Below are 25,090 nucleotides of genomic sequence, written 5' to 3' on the forward strand. Positions count from 1 at the left end.
ACGATAGGAACTTCCAATGGCTCTCATCAGCTGATGTGGAAATGTCCAAGTATGAGTGCAGTAGGCAGCTCAGGGATGTTACTGTCAATCCAATAAAGTGCAGTGAGTGCAAATTTAGAAAACTGCTAGTAAATTTTCAGAAATTTCCATTCATTAAATAAAACAAACCTACTTATCATTCAAACATTTATTTAGGAAAGGCATTCAAAGCCCCATTCATAGGGGAACCTTGTTGGCAGTAGTATTAATAACACCAGTGCAGGGTTAACCAATCAAAACATCATAAATTCCAAGTTCAGTCTTTCAAAAGAAATGAATACAATTAGGGATATGCAAATTGGCTATTCAAAAATAACCTTCATAATTGACTACTCATTTCCAGTATGGAGACTTCTTTAATTGGAAAATCCAACAATCCTCTCACCACGGAAAGAAATGCTACTCCCAAGGCATTATTTTTAATTCTTGAAATTGAGCACATACATTTTCTATTTTTAATTGGTAGCACTGATGAACCGATTTGAGATGACTTAAATGGATTAATAATGAAAGATTATTCTAGTATAAAAATAATCAGGAGAACTATATCTTTCTAATCATCTGGCCAAAATGAAGAGTTTAACACTTTAAATCCTGAAAAGGAAAACAAAATCAACTTTTAAAATGTGATAGAATTGTTATTTTCATCACTATTCCTGTGACATAATTTCAATTTTACATATTGGTGAATTCTAACACATACTTGTAACATTTATTTTAATATACTAATCAACAAGGCAAAGTGGCTTATTATACTGGTACTACACACAGTTTTGTGTAAGATTTCCCTCTTGCTACATCCTGAAATCTTAGTAGATCCTACGTGCCTGAAATAATGGCAAAAAGAAAAAAAGGATATCACTCAGAAGTATAGTACAAAAGCTTAAACTTGATAGCTCACAAATAAATCATTATCTATGGCTCTTATGTAACCTTCTCTCCTTAAAATACTTCACTGTTTTCCATACTACTATTACATTCACACAAGGTCAGAGCATATGCAGTAACAATGTTATACCTATTTATCTAATGGGAACACAGGGTAGTCAGAGAGTTTGTTTCCCAAAGTGACAGACTAAACAGTAATCTGTACTAGAATCTAGTCCAATCCAGGGATTCAGACCATACTGTATTTTCCAAAAAAAGCACTGTGAAAAGAGAGGCTACATTATGGAATGTTTACAGCTTGTCCAGGAGGATGTTATGCCCTAAAGAAATGTGTATTCTGCTCTTTGGAGATACAGGCAAATACATGACTTTCTCAAAGATGACAGTGAGACCTGGAGGCTCCCCAAATCTCATCATCTCTTTGATTAATTAATTGCCTAGTCTGTCTCTCAATCTCATGATTGACAGGAATTATCTCCACAGAGCCTACTCTGGATGTCTGGATGAATGGATGGAATAAAGTCTCTACTCCTGGAAAGAAGAGAATCAGCTCCTGAATCTGTGGCACCCAGACAAAGGCACTGGTACCACAAGTGCTGGCTGATAAGAGACTCTTCATCCAGTCTTCATCTCAACATCTACAGTATATCCAGACTTACACTTGCGTCAACACTGATAATTAATTTAAACCCTATGCTGTAGGTCTCTGTTAGCTGGATTACTTGATTCATCAAGAACACCTACATTCCTGGTGACACAGTTCCTGGTGGAGAGTGTTACAGAGATATGTAATTAACATAAACCACTGTTCTAATCCCTCAACAGAAGGCAGACTGATTTCCAAAGTGTCCAGTGTATGAAAATGGCCTTACTCCACCTTTAAACCCATTCAAAATTACCTTTCCCACAGCGATGAGCTGAACATTTAAAAAAAAAAAAAAGAGTTATATCTTTATAAAAAATTTTCTGTTAAGGTTCCATTTAAACTAAACTTCTGTGGCATGTGGGAGATTTTCCACTGACACCTTAGGGACTGCAGTAACCTCAACTTTATGCAAAAGGCAAACAGGCAATATTTGATTTGGACGCCTTCCTCTTCTGCTGTCCTATCCATCTTCTGGTGCCCCTTCTGTTCTCCCTATGTGTTGCCAGTATTTTCATGTCACTCAGTACAGCAGTGATATTTTCATAAGACCACATGATCCAAAATGATCTGTTCAAACAGACTTTACTTCCAATCAAAACTCCCATCCCCACAGATCTCTATCAGCATTTAGGCATCTAATCCCCAGATACACACAGGTAGGTCAGTTTACAAATATGCTATTCACCTGCTCATCAAAAAACCAAAACCAAAAACAAATCAACCTTCTCAAGACTCACCCCTGCTGAAACCACCCCATTTCCCACCTTCCATCTAAAGCCAAATTTGAAAGCTCTCCATAGAACAGTTTCCAATCTCCGTCCTCCTATTCTTTCCTGAGGCCCCTCTAGCCAGGCTCTCACCCCTCTCTTCCACTGAAACCGCTCTTATCAAGACCAAAAACAGTCTCCACGGTGCTAAATTCAAAGTCGCGTCTCTGGCTTGATTTTAGGGCACAGTTGATCACTGCTTCCTCCTTAAATGGTTTTCTTCACTTACCTTCCAGAACACCACATTCTCTCAGTTTTGTCCTCAAATCCCTGGCCCCTCCATTAAGTTTCCTTTCACTTATCTCTAAAAACGTTAAAGTGAATACCTCTAAATTTGTGTTGTGATTGAATTTGTCTCATGGCAAAGATATAAGTATATGCTGATAAATTCCATACTTCAATCTCCAACCCAGAGCTTCTCTCTGAAATCCAGGCTCATACGGTCAATTGCCTGTCCTATCATGTCAGCAACTGAAAAACTGATCTTCCAAAGCTCTTTCCATAAGCTTTTTACATCCCTAATTAATGGCAATCCATCCTTCTAGTTGCTCAGATCAAAAGACTTATAGTAATCCTCAATCCCTCTTTCCTTCCCTTTCTCCCCATCTCTCATACACCGCACACACATCCAATTGGTCAATAAATGTCAAAATATAACCAGAGCTTGACCACTTCTTACCCCCTCCACTGTCACCTCTTTGGACCCAGCCCCTATAGCCTCTCCCATGGGTTACTGCAAGGGCTCTGTGATTGGACTCCTTGTTTCCACCCAGGCTCCCTTTCAATCCACTTTCAACACAACAGCCAGTGTGATCTTGCTGAAACCTAAGGCAGATCGCATCTCTCCTCTGATCAGAACCCTGTAATACCTTTCCACCTCACTTAGAATAAAGCCCAAGTCCTTGCAATGCCCTGTATGGTAATGGGCTCCCAGTGAAGGTTCTGACCCCATGTCCTGATGATTCTCTCCCTTGACCTCAGGATTCTATCCAGCTATGCTATCTTCTTTGTCCCTCTCTGTCTTTACATTTGCTGTTCTCTCTGCCTGACACAGTCTTCCACCAGATACCTGCATGGCTTGTTCCTCGATCCCTCACATTTTTATCAAGCGCCAGGCTTTCACTGGCCGCACTGTCTCAATTGAAATGCCGCCTCTCCCCCTGCCCCCACTTGTCATACTCCCTTCATTTTTCTTTATAGTATTTATCACCACTCAATGCTATGTTTTTTTCTTATTTGTCTTATTTATTTGCCTGTCCTCCCTGTAAAACTCCCTAGGAAAGTATACTAGATTATAAGCTCCAAGAAGACAATGATTTTTGTCAATTTTGTTGTTTGCTGTATCCCTTCAACAGTGAATTAGAGATGGTAGGCACCCAACATATATTTGCTGAAATAAACAAGTGAAAAGATGCAAAAAAGGATATGAAACCTAATATAGCAATGAAAGATAGCTAGATTTTTCATGTGTTTTTAAAACGCTAAAATTAATTTTTTAAATGAATGAGTATAAATGACCAATATAAACCTATAAGACACTCAATATATCATCATCATTATTACTGTTGCTTCCGTTTTGTTATGATGGGAGGAGAAATTCCTTACTTTCTATTCAACACCAGGGGTGGGGGTGGGGGTGGGGGGCAGAAATGGCTTCTGCTCTTGAAATGGAGATTATTTGTTTTCTTTTCCTTTTCTGGTTCATGTTTGAAAGGGACAATCTGCTGATCTGGTTTCTGAAGGAGTGGAAGAGTTGAACTAGGGTGGATGGTGGATGGAGAGATGGGCAGGGTTAGCAGTTTGGTCCCAGACACCCCCTTGCTTGCTTTCTTCCAATTGGCTTTCTTCCAATCTTTCTTCCAACTTTGATGTACCCGGTGTGAAGCTTTTGGATGTGTCCCCAGGAGTAGCTTTAAAACAAATGTGAATAACTGAGTGGAAGCACAGCGTGAATTGACATGCCATAAACTCGAAATTGAAGCATTCAGCTTTTATTTTACAAATTCATGTCAATTTTACATTTTACCAGCTTCCCATGCTTGATTTAACATGAAAAGATTTTCTCTTTAACTGTCAAAATTAAGGCAATGACCTCACGTGTTTTGTACCTCTACTTGAGAGGTCAAGGTGGAGTGTATTTCTCAGGAAAATACCTACTTCCTAAAAAGAACTGAGGAAAACACAAGAAAACAGGTTCATTCATGTGGTATGTACAAATTATTTTCAATAACTATATCTCAATTGCCAATGCTGATGGTGTTTCCAATTCCAAGATCAGGCATTAGTTTGGTAACTACAAGTACCCCCTGACTACTCCTTCCCCAGGGGGTATTAGGAAGGAACATCTGAAATTATTTAGAATTTACCTAGAAAATATATTATGCAAAAGCTTTATTTTAAAGAATAGTTCAATCTTTTTTTTTCGTATTTACCTTGTAAAGGTCAAAATAATGTACAAGTCAACAACCACCACCTCAAAGATCAGAAAGAAATAAAAGAGCTTTGGATAATTTACAAAACCCATAACCCGGAATAACAGACTTGATCAAAACAGCCACGTGCTCTTCACAATTTCACATCATCAATATCTCTTCAAGGACTCAGACCTATTTTTATACTCAAACAAGGTAAAGGTGTGAGTGAGTGTGTGTTCATGGGTGTGTGTTGGGGGTGAGTGGGGTGGAGGCAGAATATGAACGTCGTTGATAATATTCCTCACATGCCTAAATGCTTAGCACAGAGCCTGGTACACAACGGAAGGGTAAATGTTAATTCCTTTTCCTCCCATAGCTAGCATTCCCTGGCTCCTGGACTGAGCCCCACTTGACTTGTTTATCCCTATTCTGTTTTTACTTTGTTGCTTCTCTTTAATCTCTTCATCACAGGGTTGACAGAGGAACAGAGAAAGTACCAAGATCAAACACATCAAATAGGTAATTTTTGTTTTTTCTCTTTTCTTTGCTCTTCATCACACAAGAACACACAACCTTCAGACATGCAGTGCCGTTCTTCCACCTAGCAATACGTGGTTTGTGCTGTCTGTTCTATTTTTACCATAACTCGAAGCAATATAGCAATGCCTTTACTTTCTACACTGACAAGTAAATATTTTAATAGTAAGCGCCACCAAGCACATTTACTGCAGAGTCCCTCCATATTCAAGAGGTGGTCTGCCCCGTCGCCAGCCTGTAGCATTCTGTCACTCTTACAGCCTGAGCTTTTATAATCTGATGCTATTATCTTTAGTCTACATAGAGAATAAAAAAGAATGATCCAAATGCTCATAGAACATAATAAACTGTATTTATAAAAGTATCTTTTTGGGATAAGCAATTACAAGGAGAGATACGTGGCTCCATTTTAATTACATGTCAAGTGAACTAACTTACTACTAAGAAAGGCTTATTTGCCATATATATATATATATATATTCTTTTTTTTTTTTACTGTTTCATACATATTCCATGTGAGCAACAACTATCAAGTAGAATGAAAAGACAAAGAAAAAAACCAGTATCCTACAAAATAAAGCTGGAATCATTTGTCTCAAATCTTAATAGACACAATTAAATCTAAGTAAGACTGTGAAATTACAACAATTTCACAAGTAGAGAAAGCACATTATGACCTTTGGGAGAAACACTGCAGAATTTCGTTTCAATGTATGCATCTGCTTGTAACTAAATCACAACTGGCGATTGAGCTAATTTTATGCCGCTTTAAACAAAGGTTTGAAAATGGACCCTTTGCCTTCAAAGGATTTTGACAGCCAGCTAAAAACATTTAATCTGGATTTTAAAAATTAGCGGGCTCACATTAGCATCTTCATCAGATGCTACCATCAGATCTAGCAGCCTCAGAACAAGCGTGTAACAGCTCTGATTCTCAGAAACTTCAATCGACATTCAGTAAATGAGATAAAACCAATTTTCATTTCCTCTCCAGACTGAAAATCGATAATAGGGACCTTTACAAACTTTACAGCTTTAAGCTGCATTCTAAAGAAAATAATAAAACATGATTTATTCAATCGTACTAAGAACCCCTTTTATCCTTATCACTTTTTAAAGAGGCAGAAGCCTAAATTGTCCCATAATAACAAAAAATATGCCTATTAAAAAAACACCCCTATTTCAGCCAAAAATACATTTGCTTCCTTTAATTATGTAGTAAGTTATACTGAATCATATTTTTCTTTTGACTACCTTGAGTTAAAATTTCAAAGATGATGTGTTTCCACTTGACAAACTTAAGAGAATCTCGAGTTTGCTTTGCTGCATTCTTTACTTTCCTTAGTAATAATAGCTCACCATTCATGAGACAACATTCACAACTCATTATCTAATACACACAGAGGAAGCCGGAGGAGCCCTTTCCTCGGTGCCCTCCACCTTCCACAGCAGTGGCTGGGCAAAGGGTCTCAATGAAGTTCAGCTGGCAGCCACCAAACCCTAATCCTAGGGCACCTGGGGGCAGCTACAGGAAAAGTAAACAAGTACAGAAACCGGGAGGAAGTTTTAAGAATCATCAGGATAACACAAATGTCAGAAATATAAAAAAATCAGTATACTCGTCAGTAATATTTCCACTGTCTCTGAATTACACATATTAAAAATAATATACCCAGAGGAAAGCAGAAGATACTTGGGTTAAACTGGCTGGGAAATTTTCAGGGATGAGGCCAATCTGCTGGGTGGCTTCGCTTGCCATTTACCCAGTATATCGGCAGACGGTTCCTTGATTCTATCCAATCCCAAGGGCTCTGAAAGTCTTGGGAGAGTGTACAGTATTAGAAATGAAGATACAAGTTAGGTTGTTTCACAACGCATGGACACACACACACACACAAATGACTTTTTCTTCGAGTTATTCTTATCTAAATCGTGCATGCCTAATCTGCGTTTTTGAAAGACTATTCAATTTGAAACAAGTATATCTGACACCAGAAAGCATAAAATAGCATATGGGAAAATAATTTTGTAAATTATAAAGCATACATACATTTACAATGATGTAACATTGACACTGAATATTATTTCACTGGCTTAGTTTCATTTTCCCTACAAATTCTATTTTCTGACCAAACCAAAGCTATCACTGTCTCAGAAATACAGTTCGGCAATGTCTTAGCCGAGGCCCAGTGCTACCACAGCCATCAGAGGTTATGTCAATAGATCCTTGAAGGCAGTAACTTGCTGTAATATGAGTGATTTCTCTCTGCAGGAATTATCCCATTACAACGAAATGCCACACTACCTCTGGCCAGGTCCTCACATGTCTACTGCCAGCGCCCCAATCCACTTCTGGGTTCCACTCCAGTCCCCTGACATTTACCCGTAACACTACTGCTAGAGTGGTCTTCCATCACACAGATCTGGCTTGGTCTTGCTCCAGCTTAAAACTCTTCATGGGCTTCCCTGGTGGCGCAGTGGTTGAGAGTCCGCCTGCCGATGCAGGGGACACGGGATCGTGCCCCGATCCGGGAAGATCCCACATGTCGTGGAGCGGCTGGGCCCGTGAGCCATGGCCGCTGGGTCTGCGTGTCTGGAGCCTGTGCTCCGCAACGGGAGAGGCCACAGCAGTGAGAGGCCCGCGTACCGCAAAACAACACAAAACAAAAAAACCTCTTCATTATCTATCATGGCTTTCAAAATGAAGTTCCAGCCTCCCACATGAGGCTCTCCACCATACTCTGTGGTGTTTCCACAATAACCTGTCCAGGTGTCTGTCATCACTGGTCACACAGCACAAAAGATCATTGATTTATTTACCTCTGTCTAAAAGTAAACCGTAAGCTACTTGAAACCATGGGTCACATCATTTAAAAATATATTTTATAACCCTGATTATGCACTCGGCACTGTTCAACGTGCTTACGTATATGATTTAAGAATCACAAGAAACCCTATGAGAAAAGCACCATTATTCCCATTCTAAACATGGGAGAACTAAAGTACAATTGACTTGATATTCCAAGCTCCTAGTATGGTATTTGGCAGGTAGAAGGGGGTCAGGTAAATGAGTGATCGGAGTTCTCTGCTAGATCCGAGAGGAAGAGCAAAGCCTCTTTCATATGGATGTCTACACTTTTATGTGGATACCACCTGTGTCCTAATTTTCCATGCACATAGGAATAAAGGTAACCTTCATTACCAGGCATGCTCCTGTACAGGACAAAATAGCTTCTGCCCATCCTTGAGGTTCAATCCAGAACTGCATCTTACAATTTGTGCACCTAAAATCCATTTAGTACATTATAATCCCAATCCTGTTTCCTGGCGGACTACATTTACGTATTTGATTTTCTTCCAGAGGAAACCTTTTAAAATTGTAAAACAAATTTGCACATTAGCATACCTAGTTTTGAAACAAACACAACTGTACAGTGTTCTCCATTACATCTGACTGCTAGAAGAACCCTGCTTATTTTGTACTAATGACTGCAATCCAGGGTGTATTGCTTAATTTTGTGGATTAATGAGTAAGCAATCAAACGTGATTTTAAGTCATGAATATAACAAACATACTATTCATTTATTTTGACAAGTATTTTAATTTATGAGACTTGGTTACAAATAGAGCAGTCTATTTCATAAAATAAAAAAAAAAGAAACCTTTCTGCTTTTAAGATAACGCAACAGCTCTCAGAGAATAAACCTTCGTGGAGAATGATGACAAAGCCACCAACTTCTAAAGACAAGTAAAGCATTGATAGGTTGATAGAAAAAACAATGAGACCTTACTATATCACTAAAATTTTCAAACAAAGAATGTCTTTTGCATGCACTTGAGCTATATGCAACATCTTTAGGGGGTGCAAGCCATACAGAACATTCTAACATTCAGTGCTGGCCTGAGGCAAGTATCCCCTAGCCTGTCACCCTGGTAGCCTCAAACACAAGTTTCAGCAGCTTCACATGTCCCTGAGGTGGCCTCATATTCCTGGTCTGAGAACCCCGAAAGCCAGGTAAATGAATGTACTACAATTATGAGCAAGGTCACAACTCCCTGAAAATTAGTCAGTGATTAATTGGTGCTACATTTCATCAGGCTGGGGAAGGAACAGACTCTTTAGCATGGACACATTTAGCAAATTGGCCTGAGCACCGGCTGATTGACCTCATGACAGGTCTAATGATGTTCTACCTTCTCTGGGATTTCAAGATAAGACGAGCAACTGGTGGAGACAACAGAAAGGTCAGCATGCAGCCTGATTGAGGGATGAGGAAGCACTCCCCTTAAACATTCCATTTAGACTCAGATCCTCCTTGTCAAGGATGACAAGGCTTCAAAGCCGATATTTAAAAAAGATTAGCACTGCAATAGCAGGTGGGTTTAGCTCCTGAACGCCTTCCGTCTGAGTGGTAGAGCTAACCTTTTCCTTTGGCTTCTAATTGCTCTACATCTCCTAACTCCTGATAATGTGGCCAACCCTGCTGGGATGGGTGTTGACTTTGGGAGCCTCTAAATGTCAGGATTTGTAATTATGATCGTGGCTATATTACACTCACATAGAATGATGCCTCACTAATTGGGGCCTGAAGATGAAGCCTGGGGTCCTCGCTCCTTGTTCACAGTCACAGGACGTGACTCCGGGAGCAGCTGCATCCTAGGTCTTGTCTTTCATTGTAGAAAGATGATCTTTGCGAGTCAGTTGTAAATTTTTAACTTTAGTGCAAAAGGCCTTTCTAAAACATCTAAAACATATTCCGTAGGCATAAAAAGTACAATTGCTAAATCAAAAATTAAAACATATTGAGCCTACTTATGGCAAAAATGGGATGCGAGCTTTGAAATGAGGACTGGTCCCAAAAATCCAGGTTGCTATAACCATCCGCAATAACTGCATTTCAAAACCCCGTCTTCGGTCTGATATTCCCAAACCCAAAGGACTCTTTTACACTTTGCTGCTATAGTTTTTTATGTTTTCCAGGAAAAAAGAAAAGTATGGGGCAAGAAGGTGTGGGGAATCACAAACTCCACCAGTTCCCCTGGGGCAAGGAGGTGTGGGGATCACAAACTCCACCAGTTCCCCCCAGCCAACTGTGTATGTGGTATGTGCTTGTGTCTTGGTGGTGGGGAAGGGAGGGAATATGAACAAAACTTCAAAGGATGCTGTTACAAGACGTCTGAAAACACAGAAAAGACACACAAGGATCAGCTCAAATCCCAGAAAACTACTGTTACAGTGTTGATGCTTTTCCTCCAGTCTTCCTTTTTAAGTGTGTGTGTGTGTGTGTGTGTGTGTGTGTGTGTGTGTGTGTGTGTGTGTGTGTGTGTGTGTGTGTGTGTGTGTGTGTGTGTGTGTGTATACCTTAACACTACATGAGCCATATTACATAGCACACAATTTCGTTTTCTGATATTTTCACTTAGGTTTTTCTTGAGAGCAATTTTCTCTAATTTTAGTTTGCAAAAAAATGAAGAAAACTCTTGACTGAATAATATTTCATAACACAATTAGCCATATCATAATTTAGCTTATTCTGCCATTCCAGATGCATGAAAATATAAATTATCTTTGTATAGGACTGTCATTTTCTCAGTCATTGATGATGTTGCAGACAAAATTACATCCTCCTGTTTAAAGTCAATTTTTTGATTATTAGTGTTATTCAAAATAATTTTATAAGCTATTTTTGTTTCTTCAATAATGGATTGCCTGTTCATACCCTTTGCCTTTCTTTTCATTTTGCTTCTAATGTTTCTCATCAACATGAATAAGCTATTCAAGTATATTTTGTCTTTTTTATCTTTGCAAATTTATTTTTTGCCAATTTACCTTTCAATTTTGTTTATGATATAATTTTTTTTCATTGCATGGTATTCTATTTGCTTAAAACCCTCTTTTAAATCTTCAAAGGTCCCTTGTAAAGAGGTACTCACCTGGAACCAGTAATACTTTATGATGGACAAGTAGTAAAACAATGTTGGTTTCATTTAATTTACTACTTTGATAGTCCCTTAAGAGAGAGCAGGTGGGAAATGTTTTGATTGATGGGACTGGTTTTTAAATCATCATTCATATTCTAAACAAATACAGATGGACAAAAGCTATTACAATAAACAAATCACAAAAAAATTTTAATATTTCAATGATTTTATAATCCAAATGTCTGTCATTTTCTGCAAATTCTTTATGCTGAAATTCCACACATTTAATCCAGTATTAAAATGTAAAAAATATATATTAACAAAATTTGTTTAAAAAATTTTTATGTACTTGAAGACTCTAAGATTCCCTTATTTTTTGTCCCCCAGACAAGAGAAATTTCTATTGTATCTTTTAACATTTCTTCTATATCACCTACTATCCAGCCATCAATCATGTGTGTTGCTTTCCTGTAAACTGCCTCCCTGTCCCTCGTTTTGCCAAGGATTAAAAACTCTAGAAAGGACCTATTTACAGTAATGTATTTTAAAAAAATGTATATACGTCTTTAACTCTCACCCAAGTCTTCTTTTCATTGTTCATTTAAAAGCATAACTGTCATAGGTCAGCTGACATTGCCCTAGTGACTACTGGATTGCTAGCCACATTTCTCTATCTTACCAACATAGTCTCTGTTATATTCTATCATCCAATCTGTTCTGCCAGTTAATCCCATCTTCAAGTAAATTTCAAGCTTAATGACATTTATTTCATCTACAACACAGAAGTAACATATGGGGCACTTCTTAACGAGTCAGGAAACAAAAATTCTCTCACGGATAATCTATTCAATAAATATGTAAAGGTCTGTTTATAAATACACAAAATCAACTTAAAGATATATACCCAGGACAACTTTAATTCACTATATAAATAAGCTAAAGAAGTGGTATGTCAATGAGAGTAAGAGAGGTCAGGAAAATGGTGTCAGAGGCGAATGCACTGGCAGTGTCATTTTAAGTATTATCCAGTTGAAGGAATCCACTGGATTAAAGAAAAAACTTATAGTCCCATTCGTAGGGATACCTTTATTGTGAAATGGGTGAGACAGGAGGATTACAGTGTGGTATCATTAAACTCATGAATCTGGGACCGAGTACATAACCTCTGCGGCCAAGTGCAAAATGAAAGTGTGGAGCCCTTGTTCAAAAAATTTAAAGAATTCCAAGATGGCAATAAGCATGGGGACCTGAGCAACTACACAGGTCACATACCCATAACGTTGGCCCTGCTTGAATCATGTGCCTTTCTAAACTCATTCTGGTTTCATTTTCCCCAAGTAATCTGACTGTGATTTGATATCCCACATTATTCCCTCAACATAGAGAATATATGTTGGCTAGTGGATATGCAATGTCTAGTCCCCTTGGCAATTATTACACACCTGTTTATAGTCCTGGTGAACTTTACTAGCTGGAGTCAGAATCCTTGAGTCAAATCAATCCAGAGCAGTGAGAAGGCATAGTTTATAGAACTACAGTACTTGGGCCCTGTGTTGTGGTGGGGTGGGAGCTGGAGGGATGCTCACGTACATGTTTCTGGTGAGACCTCTTCTATAAACTCCCTATTCTTCAAAGAGTCTTCCATTTGAACTTCTAGCTCATATTTATTCACTGAAAATGCAATACTGGCTTAGAAGATAGCTTAAATCAAAGGGAAATGCTGGAATGTTTTTTCATTTAAATGCAAAAGAACACTATAATTATGTAATGTGATAAATATCACTACAATGGCAATCATATTACAATATATAAATGTATCCAAGTAACATTCTGTATATATTGCTTTCCTAGAATCCATAGTAGTTGGAAACCTAGACTCTAGAGCCAGACTGCACGAGTTCAAATCCTGACTCAACCACTTTCTAAACGTAGGGAAGTTATGTAGCTTCTCTGAGCCTCAACCATTCTGTCTATCTATACAATAAGGAGAAGGATAGCAGCTAACATCTATTGAGCACTTATCAGTTTAAACACAGAGTATCAGACTGTATTATCTCACATATTTTTCATACCACCCCTAGAGGTAGTTACAATTAATTTCTTCAAAACTGGGGATACTGAAAGGTTAGATGGATTACATGGCCAGTAAGTGATAAAGCCAGAATCAGAAGCCAGTTAAACTTCAGCACCTCCTCATTATTCTGAGCCTACCTTTCGAATTGTTGTATTACATGAGATACAACTTATCAGAGTGCCTAGCCATGAAAAATAAAGTGTTCCTTTAATGCTAGGCCCTAGATATTATTATCATTATCATTATTTTTATTATTGATCAAAAGCCCTATTCATCCTTTAAGACCCAACTCAATTTGTATCCTGGATAATATCTAGTATCTAGAGATTAAGTGTGTATCTAATGTAAGAATATCCCTTACTATAGTCTAATTAAAAATGCACAACTCAATTTAAAGAGACCAATTCCCACCCCACAGCAATATTGGACTGAATATTTGACTAATAAGATAGACTTGATTTATAATAATTTAATAGACTAACATCTAAAAAATGGACATTTTCTTCAACACAATACATATCTATTAAATAAAAAGATATATGATTTTATTAGTAGGTATATCACCATGCCAAGTGATAAGCATCAAATGAAAAATTAAAAGAGGATTAAAAGACGAGGATTGGGAAGTTACTAATTATAGCATAATATCTATCTTACATTTTGTACCTAGTTTCTACTCATAGGGTATTGACATTAGGATTAGGAAAAATAATTCCCATCCATAGAACTATAACTTACTTTGCTAACAAAACATAACTCCAAATATAAACTGCTTGCAAAAACTGTATTTCATAAGAGCATCTTTGGATGAAATGGAATGAAGACGCTGCCTTCTGTTACTATCCTTTCACACAAGTTTCATGACTGGAAATGCTGTACAGCATTTCTCAGAAAGTACTCTAGAAAGCCTGTACAGTTAATCAACTTTAGTTTAGAAAGACTCCATTCTTATAATTTATTTTGTTTTCAGAGAAAAAAAGACTTGGAAAGGTTCCTGTGAGACATGGAAAAACACCAAGATCTGTCAAGGATAAACAAAGCCCTTAAAGTCAGTGAAAATGGTTTCCAATAATGAATCACCAAAAGGAAAAGCCCTATTTTTATTGGACTAAAATTCATAATTTCTATGAAACAAGAAGATAAATGGAATGTGGAAGCAAGCAACCAATGGCGAATGCCTGATACTGCACTTAGAAAACCCCATGACATAAATACTGGAGGACTGGGTCAGAGTCTGGGGAGACGACAGCATCCTTTTTTTTAATGTTCATGTCCAGCCTCTGTGTGCTGGGGAAAAATTGTTTTAAATGTGTCCATAACTGAGAGCTTTTTGGCAAGAGGGAACCCATTTATCTAGTCAAATCCAAATGGAAGTCTGAAGTAAGCACATGATATAACATGCAAATTATCCTCAACTAATGTAGCTAAACTTGACAAACGTGAGTCAAATATCACACATCTCTAACAGTCTTGCTTCTAACTCAAAGGGGAAAAACATCATTTATATGTAGCTGCCAAATACTATATTCTCTCTAATTTAATAAGCAGGAACCGTTTTCCCTACCATTGAAAATTTATGCTGGTCTTTGGACGGGTTCGGCTGCCTTTTTCAGTCTAGTGGTCTGTGACCATGGAGGGCTTTAGCCAAAGAGAAAATGACTCCATAAATCCACAGAAGCTGTCTTGCTTTAAATTATAGTTTGAAAGCTTCCAGAGTATATGAAAAGACTTTGAACAAGAAAAATCAACATACACCAACACATATGTATTGAAAGTTATCCTATTTCACAACAGGAGGCAGTCCTCAAACTTTAGAAAGCATGCATCCATACAGTAAGATACAGACTTGTCAACATCTCTAGAGACTTGCTACCTAATTATCAAGACATTTGGTCATCTGACATCATGAGGCATGTGAGTATACGTAGTACTTTTTTTTTTTTTTTTGCGGTACGCGGGCCCCTCACTGTTGTGGCCTCTCCCGTTGCGGAGCACAGGCTCCGGACGCACAGGCTCAGCGGCCATGGCTCACGGGCCCAGCCGCTCCGCGGCATGTGGTATCCTCCCGGACCGGGCCACGAACCCGCGTCCCTTGCATCTGCAGGCGGACTCTCAACCACTGCGCCGCCAGGGAAGCCCCCGTAGTACTTTTTTGATACAAAACTATGATTAGGATATTTCTGCTCTTGATAGTTCACAAAACAATAGACCTATTCATTATAATGTCACTGGAAAGCAGATTATGTTGCTTCAGAGGCTGGCATGCCACTTTTCTTCAGAACTCCTGTTAGACCTCTTTAAATCAGCAAAGGTGTCACTTCATAACCTCTCAAACTTAACTGGCTGGTAAAACACAGGAAAAGAATCTTGAGGTTACAGATTAGCCATATATTCTAATAAGATAACTGAGTTCTGGAAAAATTAATTTCTAAAGTCCCGTAGCTAGTTAATGGCTAAACAAGGGAAAAAAATTAGTCGAAAGCTAATTTGAAGTTACAGCTTTAAAAATTTTGCATACTGTTAAACTAGGTTTTGAGTTTCCTATGCACCACAGTTTCCACCATTCTGGCTTGGTGTATACGCAACATACTCCACTTACTACTAGTTTGCCTAGCTCCTAAAATCATTACATTTGAGACTCTTGTCTTATGTCTGACTAGAATATATGTGTTTTTTTTCACTCTATACTTCTTCCATGATTAAAATGCAAGTATCAAATGGGACTATAAACTTCTTGCAAAGACCGTGATTTCATTGTCCTTTGTAAAATACGTGATGCTTTTCATAGACAGAATTGCTTCCTTAAGTCAACTGTTTGGCAACACTGGTAAAATACATATGCAGAACATGGCCTCTGTGATGGCCAATTTTATGTAATAACTTGACTGGGCCATGGGGCACCCAGGTATTTGGTTAAACATTATTTCTGGGTGTGTTTGTGAAAGTGTTTCTGGATGAGATTGACACTGCAATCAGTAGACTGAGTAAAGAGGACTGCCCTCCCTAATGTGGGTGGGCCTCATCTAATCTGTTGAAGTCCTTAATAGAATTAAGAAGACTGAGTAAGAAAGGATCTCTCCTGCCTGTTTGAGCGTGGATGTTGGTCTTTCCCGCCCTTCAGACTTGGACTGAAACATCTGCTCTCTTTGGGTCTTGAGCCTGCCAGCTTTCAGGCTGGGATTTATACCATTGGCTCTCCTGATTCTTAGGTCTTGGAACTTGGGCTGGAAATACACATTGGCTCTCCTAACTCTAGAGCCGGCCAACTGAAGATCTTGGGACCTCTCAGCCTCTGTTGTCATGTGAACCAACTCCTTATAATGTACACATACACACACACCCTACTGGTTCTGTTCCTCTGGAGAACGCTGACTAACACAGCTTCCTCACCCAGAGGTGAAGCACTGGCAAACATCAATGTTTTAGAACAAAGCCTAAGACCCAGAAGCAAAAAAGCCTTCTCAGTGTTCTTTACAATGATGCACAGCTTTTCAAACGATCAATTATGGCATCTCCAGGCTAGAGTTGATAAATAGAAAAAAAAATTGGAAGAAATATTATAGAAGACCTCCTGTATCGAAAACAGAGAAAGCTGAGCTAAAAGGAAACAGAGCAATACTCAAAAGCAGACATAGAAGTGAAGTGTTCATCCTAGCCGTAACTGTTCCTCAGTGAGTTAAGGAAAGGTTACGTTCGGTTCGGTAGAGCAGAATAAAAACCTAAGTGGAGTGCTTCTGTTCCTACTTTCAAGGAACGTTTTCTGAGTACCTATAACATGCCAATTATTGTGTTAAAAATGGAGGATACATGCCCCCTCTCAAGAACCTATCAATTTAGTAGTAGGAGGGGCAGATGGACATGAAAGTCAATATAAACACTGACATGTGACGAAATAGCTGAATGAGCCAAATGCCTTCGCAGGAAGCGAGCGGGAAGATTCTTTCTCTGTATGTTTGCTGGGAAGCTGTTAAAGAAGGTATAGAGGGGAGATGACATTTAAGCTGGGCCTTAATTAGCATGGTTTCACAGGATGGCAGAATTGGGAAGCCCTTCAAGGCAGAGGGAACAACACACACAAAGGCCCGGGAGGAGGAAATGCAAATTCACTATTTGCGAAATGCCAACCAACTAGTTTGATGTGTTTGGAGTGCAGGTCCCTGGTGGCTGAGAGGAAAAGAAATAGAAGAACAAAGGCTGGACTGAAAGGTTAGAGACAGGAAATGAAGGACCTTGAATGTCCTGTCCACAGATACGTTTCCTAAAATTTGTACTAGGTTTTATGACTTTATAATATTTGCCGGTGCTTGTTAGACCTTCAGTGATAGCAACGACTCTATGAAGAAGGCCCCCTTAAATCTTCTGGGGAATAAGATTAAACAGATAACACTCTGCGAAGGTGGCACCCTGTGTGCACACCTCCTTCACACATAGTTTGGATACTTGATAAATACACAGTCTGGGTACCTGAATTCTGAGTAAGCTGACATATGCAGTTGAAGAGTTACTCCCCATGGACTGCATGTGTGAGTTAGATGGCGTGAGAGAGAGAGATGGTTGAGGAAGGGGGAGGAAGACAGGTAGGTAGTCTTAATTAGGTGATGTCAGGTGTAAGAAAATCATTCTATCAGCAACTGAAAAAGCAGACCTTTTCAAAATATAGCTTTTCTATGTTTAAAAAGCTCACTATTATTTTTCTTTTGGTACGCGGGCCTCTCACTGTTGTGGCCTCTCCCGTTGCGGAGCACAGGCTCTGGACGCGCAGGCTCAGCGGCTATGGCTCACGGGTCCAGCCACTCCACAGCACGTGGGATCCTCCCGGACCGGGGCACGAACCCGTGTCCCCTGCATCGGCAGGCGGACTCTCAACCACTGCGCCACCAGGGAAGCCCCCTGTATTTCTTTTTTTTTTTTTTTTTGTGCGCTATTATTTTTAATTGAAAAATAACCAAGTATGAATTACCAACATTAAACATTTGGATTATAAAAAAATTATAAAATAGCTGATTATGATGCGGAGGTTAGCCAGGTACTTCGCCTTGACTGCCTGCCTGAAGAACACGGGGCTAAATGTGAGTCCTTCCCTCAAAGAGTAGGTTCACAAAGGGATGGAGATAGCCACGCAGCTTTCTGCCAGTGCAAAGCTAGCAAGGGGAAGCTGGCGGCTGGCAGCTTGATGCATGGCTGTTTACTGCAGGGCACACCTCCTCGCCCTCTCAGGTATCCTAGAAGGAGCTGGGGGACAGGAGCCAGTGATGGGAGACTCCCAAGAGTCCTGTCTTCCCCTGCACAGTGCAGCTCTCTCTTGTCCTCAGAGGTCATCACGGAGCCCCCAGCCATTGGAGCTGCCTCATTTCAGAGGCCTGCATTCAAAAAGGCATCCTGCTTTCTTCATTTTTCCAATTACGTTACCTTACAGGGCTAACTCTTTAAAAAGTCAGTTGGCTTCACTCTTATTGTTGGTTGTTTTAGGGATTTCACTTTGAATGTGTGTCAGTTGTTTCATTCTTTCTGTGTTTAGATTATCTTCTACTATCTCACTTTTTTCTTTCTTTCTTTTTTTATTTAAATCTTGGTTTATAAAGCATTTGCATTACTCTTAGCTTAGTTTCCTTTAGGTGATATAATGTTAAATGTGTGACTTCCTTTTCTACTTTTACTAGCTTATTGCTAGCATTCTTTTTAAACTTCCCTTTACTATTTTACTCTTCAGCTTCAATTCTGTAATGTTTTCCCTGTGAAATCTTAATTTCTGGCATTATATTTAACTTTGTCATATCAGTACTCTTCATTTACCAATTGCAGATAGGAAGGTCAGTGTAGGGATGGCAACAGGGAAGAGAACATTCTCTCAGACAAGATGGATTTTCTCCCTACTTGCCCAAAGCAGTCTTTTTTACTCCCCTTATGTGATCCCTCAAACACTTCTATTAATATGGAGTCCAGGGGCTTCCCTGGTGGCGCAGTAGCTGAGAGTCTGCCTGCCGATGCAGGGGACGTGGGTTCGTGCCCCGGTCCGGGAGGATCCCACATGCCGCGGAGCGGCGGGGCCCGTGAGCCATGGCCGCTGAGCCTGTGCTCCGCAACGGGAGAGGCCACAACAGTGAGAGGCCCGCGTACCGGAAAAAAAAAAAAAAAAAAAAATGGAGTCCAATAAAATAAAATACATTCCAAATTGGGTACCTTAAGGAACGTTAGTGCTTGTTTTCCCATGGCACAAATCATTTACCTCCACTGTCAGCAGTCAGCAGGATCTAAAAACCGGGCACATGTCACCACTGGGGAAGGAGCAGTGTTAGACCAGAGCATCCCCCTGGTGAAAGGACACTAAATCAACTCCCTAGGTTAACTTTGGTACCACTGACAGTTCCAAGAGAGAAGACAAAATCAAGAGCTCATGGCAGCATCTTGGATTCTCTCGTGCAGCCGCCTGCCTGCCTCTACCCTGTAACTTTCTCATCACTGGTCACAGGAAGATCCACTGGAGTGGACCAGCATATGGGGTCTCTCAAGCCACCTTCCTTTTGGGAGAGAAACTGTTCGGATCTGTGATCATCTCCAAACAAATGTGTTTACTTACAAAAAAAAAAGTCAAAGATAATTTTTAAATTTAAAAGACGTACATTTACACAAAATGTAAATTTTCTTAATCTTTTCTTTAACAAAAAGATTGCCAAGAAGTTAAATTCATTGTGTAAAAAGAACTTTGGAGATTTTTCCATGTATTTTTCTATATATATTTTCCAAATATTTGTGTCAGTCTTAAACGTCATTACCACAGATCATAGGAAATGGGACACAGAAGACTTTTCCTAACAGCAGTCACTGGTGACCAGCACAATGTTTGTATGACCACTTGTCTTAGGTGTTTTATCTCGTTTTTCTTCAATATTGACCTTTAAAAAGGAAAATTAAAGCTTTGTTAAGATGTCTAAGTCTGTCTGCAGAAAGAAAAGAGGGCTTTTCTCCCACTCCGCTCCTCTCAAGAACAACTTCAATAAAATTCAGAATTCAGAAATGTTTCAAATGGTCTCAAAAAGGCTGTGATCCCTCAGAGTCCTATCAATAAATCAGTTCACAGAATCTGGTAAGGTTTATTTATCTGACGGGAACTAAGGAATTTGTACTAAATCACTACATTTTTTGAAATATTGGTTCTCAAATGAAATATCAAAACAGAGAGAGAAAGAAAAAAATATTCTGACCTGACATCTTAATGCAGCGTTACTATAAAAACAGGGAAAAGAAAAGTTACATTTCCAGAGATGGCCAATTTTAACTGCAACCAACAGCAAAAAAAACCCTTTCATTTTAGTAATTGGTTTGTAACACGTATCCTGCTTTGCTTATTATATCCTACAGAAGACCGATTTACGTATTAAAAAAATCCAACTTAGTCCAGCTGTACAAAATGGTAAGTACTACATAACTACAACTCAGATTTTTTCATTTCAGATTTGAACGTTACCTGAAATAAACATCAAAAAATCTAAACAGCAGAACATTCCTTGAATCAAAATTATATAAAACCAACATATATACATTTAGAAATGGCTATGTTCAAGTTCTGTATTGTACTTGCCTTTAGACCAAACAGTCCAGTAGCTCCGCTTGACATTTAGAACATATACAAGGATATATTTCTTTAAAAATATATACTCAGAATGTTGCAATAATGAGAGCTCTAAAAAACCAAGTGAAATTCAGTTTATAAAAACCCAAATTATCCCTTTACCACTCTGCACTCTCTGCTCATCAGGTACAGCATCTAAAAATGCCATCAAAGGGAAAATAAATCTTTCAGGAAAATTTCCTTTAAATGGAACCAAAGGTTAAAAGACCCCACATTGGAAACCCTGCAGCACAAAGGACGCCAATATTACCTTGAGCAATTTACAATAAGCTGTAATTTACCCATTTAGAAAACCTGATTTCCATAGGAAAGGTGCAGCAGTAATAAATCTTGTCCTGCTAGAAGTCTAAGAGGGGAAAACAAAATAAAATTTCACCAGCTGTTGTTCATTAACTCTTTCATGTCACTGATAGCTATGTTGTTAGATATGTTTTCAGGGCATTAATTACCATCCTAATAGATTACAGCCTTGAACTTCCAAGACAGTGATTTAATCCATTTAGCAACGGAATAAAGCTTGAAAAATATTTTGCGTTCTTTGAAATGTATGATATTGAAGTCTTTTTCATGCATACAACTGGATGAATTTTATTGTTAACTCCTATAAAACAGAACATTGTATATAGCTCTCAAGGTTATGATATAAAACAAAAATGTCATGGCTAAAGCTGGCCATATGGAAATAAATAGTTAACAAACCCCAACATTTATCAGTGATGAAGACGTTAGTTTTCAACTCTGCCATGCTAATTGAATAGAACATATGACACTGAGCATCTGCTACTCAATCAACTAACTTTGAGATGATTAATTTGTTTGCAACACACCTTTCATAGCTCTTCCACTCTTCCTTGCACTATAGTTATTTTTTCTCTGTGCTCCTAATAAATTATAAACAGCTTAAGGCTGGGGTCACTCTCTTATCGATACTAGTGGTCCTGCAAAAATTGAGGCCCACACTTTGAATGCAGCAGGTACTCCCAGCATATGTGGTGTTGTTACTGGAACATCAACTGCTCATTCGCAGCACCTCAGGCTAATGTCCAGCTTCCAAGCTGTACTCAAAACCATGGTGACAAGAGACCCACCTGCAGAACTGTCCCACCCATTTATGTCTATAGCCAGGGAACTGTTCCCAAGCTCCCAAGTGGTACCTTCAATTAGGTGTACTCATTACTTTCTCTACATATCACAGAATTGCCTCAACTATAATTTTATTTGTGTGATATTCACGTATATGAATGATGGAACCAATTCTAGACACAAAATTTGTAGATAAAACAAATGAGTGGAAAAAATTCAAGTTACATAACTAAGCAAAAGTAAACCAACTGTACTTCTGCAGTCACTTAACTATCACTCTGCAAGTTGCAGACCCCAGTATGTCTGAGAGAACTGTCACTACTTTTTTCTTTTAATTTTTATTTTATATTGGAGTATACTTGATTAACAATGTTGTGTTAGTTTCAGTGTACAGCAAAGTGATTTTGTTATACATATACAAGTATCTATTTTTTTTCAAATTCTTTTCCCATTTAGGTTATTGCAGAATATTGAGCAGAGTTCCCTGTGCTATGTGGTGGGTCCTTGTTGGTTATCTATTTTACATATAGCAGTGTGTACATGTGTCACTACTTTTTGATTTGACCTTTTAACTCCTGGATCACAATTATGCCACTAGGATAGTATCACACTTAAGGTGGAAACGAGGGACTGTATTTTAGATGAAGATGAAATGTGTTTGAGAAAAGAGCCAGAGTTCTTTGTCCTACAACTGGCCTGATGATTAAGCTGTACAGGTCACTAACACTTCTGAGCTCCTTTCCATAAGCATAAATCTTCCTACATTACCTTCTGAGGATATTATTATACTATGAATAAAAAACACCCAAAGTGCCTGGTGAGCTCCCCACAGAGCCTGATACGCTCTCCTATGAATATGTTTCTAAAAGGATCAGTGTAAAAGCAATGCTTGTCTTTCCTATTTCAGGAGAAAAAAATGATAATAGTTCGAATTACAAATTTGTTTCTAAGGTAAAATAGCAGGCCCGCTATTATCAGGAGATAATGCCTGAAAACCACAGGGATAACGATAGATTTATGTACATTTGGGGACAGTCAATGGCCTGAGAAAAACATGCCGACTGAGAAAGCATGGCATGAAAAGAAATAGGAAACAGCTTTTATTATAAATTTCTGATACGTGATGAAGTTTCGCTGAAGAAATAAATACTTTATCAATGATTTACAATAAACTACAAGACTCCGCTTGTAAAACTCACTTAAACTGTAGGTACAGAGAATACTGGCATTATAGTACCTCTTTTCATTTCCTAAGCATAGTGTAAGTACCTCATTACACAATGTATATATTAAGGGCCTTTAAGTGATAAAGTACTATTAGAATGCAATATTCTTTGCCTCAGATTTCAGTGGCTTTTTGAGTGACAAATGATGAGATCTTGTTATAACATAGATTTTAATTTATGAAATGATGTACATATCACAAGGGTTAATTTTTTTTTTTTTTTGGCAGTACGCAGGCCTCTCACTGTTGTGGCCTCTCCCGTTGCGGAGCACAGGATCTGGACGCGCAGGCTCAGCGGCCACGGCTCACGGGCCTAGCCACTTCGCGGTATGTGGGATCTCCCAGGACCGGGGTGCGAACCCGTCTCCCCTGCATCGGCAGGCAGACTCTCAACCACTGCGCCACCAGGGAAGCCCACAAGGGTTAATTTTTAAATATCAGAATAGAACATGACATTTATTTTTACAGCATAATCTCTTGATTACTCTGTTACTTTGTTGGTTTATTTAAGCATAGACATACTGAATAAAAGACTTCTGTAACACATTGTCCTAAATTTCACCACTTGCCTTCTACTGATCTATTCTACAGTTCAACACTTCCTCTGAAGGACAATGCCACCCCTTTTGGAAACAATATCATCCATTTTTCATTTTATTTGGGTTAATGGGGGTTATAACTAATTTGGCCAGGCCTTATTCACACATTATGGACCAGGTATGAGCTCTTTGTATGAAGGCACTGTGCTAGGCAGTGGGTATACCCACTGGTCAACAGACATCATCTTTGCCTTTCTGTTGCTTATGATGGGGCCCAGCGGTTCTCAACCCTGGTTGCACATTAGAATCATGTGAAGAATGTTTGAAATATACTGCTGATCAGGTTCCAGCCTCTGCTTCAATTTGTCTAGGATGACATCTGAGCAATGGCAAGTTTTAAACTTTCCCCCCAGGATACTTCATGCACAGCCATGGTTGAGAAGCAGTAGTCTAGCGAACGAGAGAGGCATGAGATAAAAATTATAAAATTTTATAAGTTCTGTAGAGGAAACATGTAAGGAGTTATGAGATTGATTAACAAGACTGAGGAGCTGGGGGAATTAGTCAAGAAAGGCCTCTCTGAAGAAGGGATATTTAAACTGAGAGCTAAAAGATGATGGGGGGGGGTTGGAAAAGCAAGAGTGTGCTAGGGGGAGAATTCCAGGCAGAGGAAATAGCACGTGCAATAGCCCTTAGGACAAGAGAGGCCTTGGCACGTAGGAAAAGCAGTGACAAAGTCAGTGCCGCTGGAAAGCAAAAACAAACGGAAAGTGGTGCAGAAACTGGCTGGAGAGGCCTGGCCTTCCTGGCCCACGGGAGACTCGGTGAAAAACTGTATTTCATTCTAAGTGCGGGAAAGCTCTTAGATGTGTTATAGTTTCGCTGAAAAGTGACATTCAGATTAAGGGAGAGCACAATGATTTATTTAATATTTCTAAGTTAAAAGTTTATTTTAAAAAAAGTCTAGATAGCCAGACAGACAGACAGAAAATGAACAAGACTCTAAAAGGTATTAGGCATCATTTTCACCTTCTCCTGGCAGACAGCAACGATAACTGCAGATATAACACCTGAGGGCTAGCCCGGGACTCACACACGGAGTTTTTCTCATGTGTCTTTATTACAAGAATTTCTCCACTCTTTCTAATTTTGACTACAACATAGAATTTTTTTTTTTTTTTTTGCGGTACGCGGGCCTCTCACTGTTGTGGCCTCTCCCGTTGCGGAGCACACGCTCCGGACGCGCAGGCTCAGCGGCCATGGCTCACGGGCCCAGCCGCTCCGCGGCATGTGGGTTCTTCCCGGACCGAGGCACGAACCCGTGT

General features: G+C 39.1%; 1 protein-coding gene across 3 annotated transcripts in view; it reads right to left on the reverse strand.

Annotated features, from left to right (window-relative positions):
- PARD3B (par-3 family cell polarity regulator beta) overlaps positions 1-25,090 on the reverse strand; it is a 1,039,317-nt gene that overhangs the window by 654,654 nt on the left and 359,573 nt on the right. The gene's annotated exons all lie outside the window — the stretch shown is intronic.

This window comes from Lagenorhynchus albirostris, chromosome 6 (assembly GCF_949774975.1).
Source record: "Lagenorhynchus albirostris chromosome 6, mLagAlb1.1, whole genome shotgun sequence".
Taxonomy (NCBI): domain Eukaryota; kingdom Metazoa; phylum Chordata; class Mammalia; order Artiodactyla; family Delphinidae; genus Lagenorhynchus; species Lagenorhynchus albirostris.